This window comes from Pinus tabuliformis, chromosome 1_1 (genome assembly GCF_031772625.1).
Source record: "Pinus tabuliformis cultivar Carrire ecotype Pingquan chromosome 1_1, CPIR1, whole genome shotgun sequence".
NCBI classification, from domain to species: Eukaryota; Viridiplantae; Streptophyta; class Pinopsida; order Pinales; family Pinaceae; genus Pinus; species Pinus tabuliformis.
The window spans coordinates 599,800,627-599,808,980 of record NC_142297.1 but is presented as its reverse complement, the minus strand read 5'-3'; positions in this window follow the sequence as shown (position 1 = coordinate 599,808,980).

Sequence of the window (8,354 nt, the reverse complement as noted above, 5' to 3'; positions counted from 1 at the left end):
TGTATTAATCATAAATCACAAAATTCACATTTTAAGGTTACAAAATATCATTATTTTAAGTTATTAAATTATCTTGGTAAAATTTAATGTAAATTAACATTCCAAATTTTTTTGGTTAAATTGAATTAAATTAAATTTTAAAAAATTAAATTAAAATTTATTAGTATTATTATATTTATAAATTTATTAGATTGATATTTAATTGTACCAAAAAAATGAATTTATTATTAAAAATCTATCTAATATTTTTGTAGGTTTTAACCCTGTACAGAAATTACCTGCATACGAATTCTTAAACAAAGAAAATAAACAATGCGAGAGCATAACCCATAAAACACATATGCACAGAGATTTTTCCCTGGATCCCAAAACTGGGACTACCAGCTTGATTTTTCATTATGTTCCTTTCAATGTTACAATACATATTTATACATGCCGAAGCATCCAATACCATGGACCGAAAAACCATCGCGTCCAATACCATGTGCGAAAATCATGCACAAAACCATAGGTAGGTTTGCCCAACCTAATATAGGGTCCAAAAAAAATTTTCCCGGGGCGCTGCCCCGGACCCCGTAGAGGGGGGCTACCCGCCCCCCTCAAACCCCCCGGACAGGGGGGGCTGCCGCCCCCCCTGTGACCCCCCCGCTGCGCAATCGGCGCAACGAAGGGGGGCTCCCGCCCCCCTCTAACCCCCCGTTTAACTACGTAAGTTAGTCGTGGAAAGAATATAACACAACCCAACAATTTTTTCAATTACTTATTAATAAATTTAACTAAAAATATCAAAAAAATATATTTTTAACTCTAAAGATTTTCTTTATTTTTTAATTCTTTATCTCTATAACTCTACACTCTTTATTATTTTAAAAAATTTAAATAAAAATTTATATTTATATTTTAATTTCCAATCTTTGAAGCTCTCAATTTATATTTAAGTACTTATCATTTTAACAAATTTACATTTTAATATATACATCTATCAAATGTATAAAGACAAAATCAAAAGTTTTCCATATGTAGAATTTATGTGTTTTTTAAGTTTATTTTCATTTTTAATTATTTTTTTAATGTATATTTATATTTTTCATTATTAATGGTCTAAATAATATAGAAAGCCTTATAACATTATATAAAGTTTTTTTTTTTAATTAAAAATTTTGTGTAGTTTATATTAAGTATGGTATTTTCAATCTATTAAAATTGGTGTAAGTTTAAATTTTATATGTATTTATACATGTATATGTAATTAATTTAATAGATATTTATGAGGTGTAGATTAATTATATTGTGTGGGCTTTAGTTCTTATTAAATACTAGTTCAAATTTTGTGGGGAGAAGTTGATCGAACCACTTGCAAGAGATAAAAATGTCTCAATTAGTAATATTGATGGTGCATTTATATCTATTTGGAAAAATAAATTCATTATGCATATGTTGTATTATATTGAAAAATATTTAACAAACAATGATTTTATATTTAACAATTAAGTTAATGAGAGCTAGATTTTCATGTATGGTGTTATCTCAAAATTAGGCCCTAGAAGGCTGCAGACCAGGAAGACTTCAAGTAACTGTTTCAAACCTACTTTTGGCTGAGGTTTAGCCTCCCCAACCTGAGAGGGCTCTCTCAAAGGATTAAAGGTTTTCGATTATGATCAAGATGGCTAACTCTTGTGAAACAAAGGTAAAATGTGAGTGGTGGAAACACAATTAGAAACTATTCATTGGGCCATGGAGTCAAGGTGTGTTTCAGTGCAACAATGAGATTAAATTCACATGGAAGTCAGGGCATAGAGGGCTTTCACATAGAAGTAGAACATAGATATAGTGTAGGAACACAGTCCACAAATACATGAAGGAAATTAGAGCATATTCAAACGAGTTCTAAGTAACATGTATCTGTACTACTGCAAGTAAGTATATGAAAGAGACCATGAAGAAAATTGAACATTAAAAAACCCTTGCTGAAACCTGAGTAGTGAAATCAACTCCTTATATTATCCTGAAAACATACAGTCACATACAATAACACAAAGTTCTCTCTTTCTTTGCGAATTTCCTCCTCCTGAGTACATTGTTGTTCCTGCTATATATAGAATTCTTTACAAGACTGAGCTTCCTCCTCCAACGCGAGGGGAACTCCAATTCTGCTTGATATGACACCTATTCAAATTCTAACTACCTATTAAATGTAACAAACTGCTAACTGGACTTTTTAAGAGATCTATGTCAAATAGGAGTCTAACTCCATATCATGCTAATAATAGCCTTAATTACAATCATTCTCACTCTTTGACAAGTGGTCTTTTTAGTTTTGGTTGAGGTAGGTGTTTGTAGCTGCCTGCTTGCCCTTAATGTCACATCTTCTCCATTGCCCTTGAAAGGTAGGAAAATGCCCCTGTTTATCTGCCTTCAGTTTTCCTCAATGATATTCGAAACCAATGAGCCATGCCATTTTTCTTTGATTATGCAAAAATATATCAGAATACCACGTCCTTGATGTGCTGTCAACGCTTTCCATGTGTGAAGACAAGACCCTCTCCAAGTTGTCTGACATATCTTGAACCATAGTAATTCTGGTCACTTTATAACAAAAAAGTTTAGGGTTCGAATATAAGCTTCTGCCACCTATTTCTTCCATTGTTGAATGTTGGCACCTGTTATATGATCCTTTGAAAAGATTCCTTTCTCAAAAGTTTCTCCTCGGTCCCTTAAAACTGGTTGATGAGTTTTAATTATGTAGCTACAGCAGTTTCGTGGCACGCTACGAAACTGTTGTGCGTTGGGCATTATTTTCAGCAGTTTCGTAGCGCGCTACGAAACTGCTGTGTATTCACCAAACCACAGTCTAATGCATTATCTACAGCATGACTTTATGTTGAGATATGTCAAAGCAACAAGACTTCGAGAAATTTGCAGCTCCTTCAAGTTTGTAAGCCCTTTTGGATGCGCCAATCCACCATGAATCCCTGAGCACATCTTCAGATCCAGAATTGTCAAGTTCACAAGACGAGCTAAGGCACACAAGCCTGACGCAGTTTTTTGGTTTCCCTATACTACCTCTTGTATATAAAAGGAACAGTGGATCTTCTGCATCAAGCCATTCAACTTCACATTCGGTCATGTATTTTGGAATTGTATCCTGCCACCAGATATCTCTTCCTTTCTTCCATGGTGTGTTTTCTTTATTTAATGCAAACTCATTTGCATATGTCAAACAGACACCTACAGAAACTCCATTTTTAGATGATTCCACCTGTGCAGAGTCTACTATTTCTTTCAGATTAATAACTTTAGCACCATGGCAGACAGCATTACAAGTCAGCAGTGCTTTAGGTTTGCGGTCTACAATTCGTTGAGCAAGGGACTCTGCTGAAAATCCAACAAAGATAACCGAATGAACAACACCAATACCAGCACAAGCAATCATTTCTCTCGGCAGTTCCACTAACATAGGCAAATAAATCCAGCCCTGTTTTTGCATCCGAAATCTCAAACATGGCATCTGTCAAAATGATCTCGAGGATAGAACGCAAACCACGGGCTCTAGTACTCTTGACCATTGCCTTCTGTGCAATCTGCCTAAGGGCATCCTTAGTGAAATGTAACTTCACATTGTTCATCTCAAACATTTTCTTGTATTGCTTTCCTAGTGCATTTTTAAGCTTCATGAGCACCTGAACAAGTTGGTCTTCAGTCAACGCTGAGAGGCTAACAAGCACAAGAAATCGTCCAATGAACTCTGGTGTTAAGCCATATGCAATAAGATCACTACTCTCAACCGACTCTAGCAAGGATGATGTCACCGCAGCATTTGTCAGGCCACCATCCCTCATATTAGCTCGTACAGGCGCTCCAAAGCTAATAGAAGAATCTTGTCGTCTCTCAGAAATCGTTTTCTCTAGATCCATGAAAGCCCGCCACATATAAAGGGAATATCCTTTGTATCGATCTGAGTATGATCACCACAAGGATGTTTGCGAGCTCCCTTTTTTGGAACATGTACAACTGTTTCTTCTAGCATTTTAAGTAATGCCTGTTGAACAACTTTAACATTGAAATCAGCAACCATGATTAATTTATACAAAATAGACTGCACAAGTAGTAAATCTGAAGTTGCCTTCACCGGGGGAAAGTGTGATCTTGGAACATTGACACCAATTGCATGATCAAAAACTTATAGCAGCACTTGCAGCCATTTTGAGTTGAAGCACCTTTACCGCATTTACTTTCTTCGGATTTGGAACTATCTTCTTATGGGGGTTTTTCTATCTTTCTGTTCTTCAAGACATTTTGCAAATTAGAAACAAAGGAAGGCGGCAAGAGCCCAATATTCCACCTCCTAGGGTCTACCTTAACTCCTTCATGAGATACAATATGACCCAAATATTCCACCTCCTGGACTCCAAAGAAACATTTGGATCTTTTTGCATATAATTGTTTCTCCTCCAATAGTTGTAGCACCCTGTCAACATGTTCAACATGATCCTTCCAAGACTTGTTGTAGATTAGTATATGATCAAAAAATACTAACACAAATTTCCTGAGGAATGGTTTGAAAATTGAATTCATCAAACCTTGAAATGTTGAAGGTGCATTGGTAAGGCCAAAAGGCATGACCAAAAATTCATAATGACCCTCATGAGTTCTAAATGTTGTTTTTGGAATGTCTTCAATCTTCATTCTGATTCGATGATATCCTGAACGAAGATCCAACTTGGTGAAGTAAATTGATCCATGCAATTCATCCAGTAATTCATCAATGACAGGAATGGGGAACTTATCTTTAATAGTGAGCTTGTTGAGCTCCCTATAATCCGGACACATGCGCCATGATCCATCCTTTTTGTGCACCAATACTACTGGAGCAGAGAAAGAACTTTGACTCGATTGAATTATACCAGCCTCTAGCATTTCTGCAACCATACGCTCAATTTCACTCTTTTGGAAATAGGGATATCTGTACGGCTTGATGTTTGGAGGAACACTTCTTGGAATCAGATGAATAACATGATCATGATCACGCATAGGTGGGAGACCTTTGGGAGTCTCAAATACCATGGAATGATTGCCTAGGACTTTTTGGAGATCTGGAGAAATAGATGATTCCGATGTGGAAACATCTAGCGAACATAATTGTGCAATTACACCTCTTTGTTCCTTTTTTAGAAGCTTTGTCATACCATTGGAGCTGATTATCTTTCCTGGTTTCCATGCAATACCCCTTAATTCAACTTCCTTTCTTTCGGCAGAAAATTTGATGAAAAGTTCTTGAAAATTAAAAGCTATTGTACCCAAGGATTGTATCCATTGGACTCCTAGTACAACATCAGCACCTCCCATTGGAATGGAAAGCATTGGGCTAGTCAATACATATTCTCCCATCGATAGCTTGATATTATGGCACTTTCCAGAGCAATTTATTGTTCCTCCATTTGCAATCATCACTTGAAACTCTGGTGCTAGATATAGGAAGCAATTCAATTCTTTTGCTACCCTACAATGAATAAAATTGTGGGTGCTTCCTGAATCAATCAACATTATTACCTTTTTCTTCTTGATTTGTCCTTCTATCTTGATGGTTTGAGGAGTGGTAATTCCTGCCAATGCATTACAAGATATGGTTGGATTTATTTGTTCTTCATCTAGGCTTTGTTCCTAGAGTATATCCTCTTCCTTTGACCTTTCTTGCTCCTTTTCTTCTTCCTCTTCACAATCTATGTAGAATAATTTCTTCTCAGCACACTTATGACCTTTAGTGTATTTGCTATCACAACTGTAAAAAAGCCCTTTTGCTCTTTTTTCTTCCAATTGTTGTGGTGTCAACCTTATAGGTTGTGGAAGACTAGGGGCAACAACACTTCCGTCTTTATAGTTGTGAGTGGTATGTTTCCTGGTTGCCATAATTTTGCTTTCCATTTTTCTTGCTAACCTGAATGCCTTCTCTAATGAATCAAGTTCCCAAAGGCGAACATCATGTTGGATATTATCCTTTAAAGACCCTATGAACACATCAATCCTATGCTCCTCTGGAATATCTTTTACCCTTATGTTCAATTTTTGGAACTCCTCAATGTGCTCCATTATTGATCCCTTTTATTTGAGACTTATCAATTGGCTAAAAAAAGTGTTGCTTTTTGTATCCTCATAATGTGCTATCAATTCTTCCGTAAAAATTGTCCAAGTGATAAATTGTTTACGAGAGCAAAGCCATTGATACAATACAAACTGATTTGGTTCCAAATATAAAGTTGTCGTACGTACCTTTTGTGTGTTTTGCACATTATTGAGATCGAAAAATTGCTCCATCTGTAATATCCATGTTGCAGGATCCTTGCCATCAAACTTCCTCATATCGATTTTTGGAATATGGTGGGTCTTCGATCCAACATTAGAGTCTATGATATCATGATTAACATTTATTTTGTTCGCATCATGAGTTTCCTTTACTACCTTTTCACCATTAGTAAGTATTTCTTGTAGAAAATTTGTCAAATCTGTCTTCATATCTGTCATGCCTGTCTTCAAGTTTGTGTTCAAATCTATCTTCAATTCTTCCATGTCTGTCTTCAAATCTGTCTTCCAATCATCCATCTTAGCTTCCATGCCCTTTATCTTAGATTCCACGCCATTTATCTTAGCTTCTGTTAGCTTTTGTGAGTGTGACATTTGTTGCACTTGTTCTTGTAATTTTGATATATCATGTAGCATTTCTTCCTCTTCTTCATGAGTCATGTTAGATCTTTCAGGTTCCTTACTAGGTGTTTGCATTTTCTTTCCTTGGGGCATCAGTTACCAATAATAATGCTTTACTATGCCCTTTGAATTCCTTCAAACCAAGCTTATGCAAAAATTAAAAAAAACTACACACCTTTCTTCACTTTGTAGAAGCCTAATATTGAATCTGATGTATCTCTGGAATTTCAGATCATCTAGTTCTGAAATTGCAACCTGTAGTAGCCTTCTGCGTCCTCTTTCCAATGCCACAAGTCTGACCCAAATTGGTTTCTCCAAGGAGGAGTTATGTAAAATCTCCCACAATGACTTGATTATAGACTAGTTCAGTAGAGCAAACTTGTACGACGTGCCACGAGTCACTGTTTCAACCTATGGATCTGAAAAATGCATGCAAGAAACTACAGTCCGTCCTCTTTCTGTACCTTCTTACGAAATTTCAATCTGATCCCCAGAGAGAAATTTATAAGGATTTTCCCCAAGTCACCTCTTTTGAATGTAATTCAGGAGTCTGCAAAAAGACCAACTTTCTCAGATCAAATCTCCGCAAATATCGTGCAAAAAGATCTGAAATTCAGACCCAAGGTTCAACGCGATTTCTTCTCAAATGCGTTTTTTTTGCGACTTCTGAAACGTCACAAAAAAAAATTTATAGCGAAAATTCCACGATGACCTGTTTGGAGCAGCGAAACCCTAGAATCCAAAGCTCTGATACCAAATGTTATGAAACCAGCTCAAGAAAAGATAGAAAAGATAGATCAATGCCTTAGAATTCAGCCTCTTCGAAGGGGCAACCTCCTTACATTACATAAATGAACAATTCTTCGATGATTCAAATGACAAAACCTCCTTTCTATATATAGGAGTCTAAGGAGTCACAATATAATCCAGCCGACCTAACAATAATAATATAAAGCCACAAAAATAACAATAGAGGGATTCTATGGGGCATAGAAATAACAATATGGGGGTAATAGGGGCACAACAATATAAATAAGGGCTATAACTACAATAGTAATGGGGTAATCACTAGTATTATAGGGACCCAACACATATAAAGGGAATATCCTTTGTATCGATCTGAATATGATCACCACAAGGATGTTTGCGAGCTCCCTTTTCTGGAACATGTACAACTATTCCTTCTAGCATTTTAATTAATGCCTGCTGAACAACTTTAACATTGAAATCAGCAACCATGATTAATTTATACAAAATAGACTGCACAAGTGGTAAATCTGAAGTTGCCTTCACTGGAGGAAAGCGTGATCTTGGAACATTGACACCAATTGCACGATCAAAAACTTATAGCAGCACCTGTAGCCGTTTCAAGCTGAAGCACCTTTACCGCATTTACTTCCTTCAGATTTGGAATTATCTTCTTCTGTGGGTTTTTCTATCTTTCTGTTCTTCAAGACATTTTGCAAATTAGAAACAAAGGAAGGTGGCAAGAGCCCGTTCTTCCCAGAAGTCATACTGCCAGATGGATCACAAATCGAAACCAGAATCTGAAGTTTCGGCCTTAATAGAGAATTTTCAAATTTGGTTTTGGATGGAAATCCCGATTTGAATAGTACAGGCAAGAATCAAATTTGAAGGCTACAGAACACGCGTCA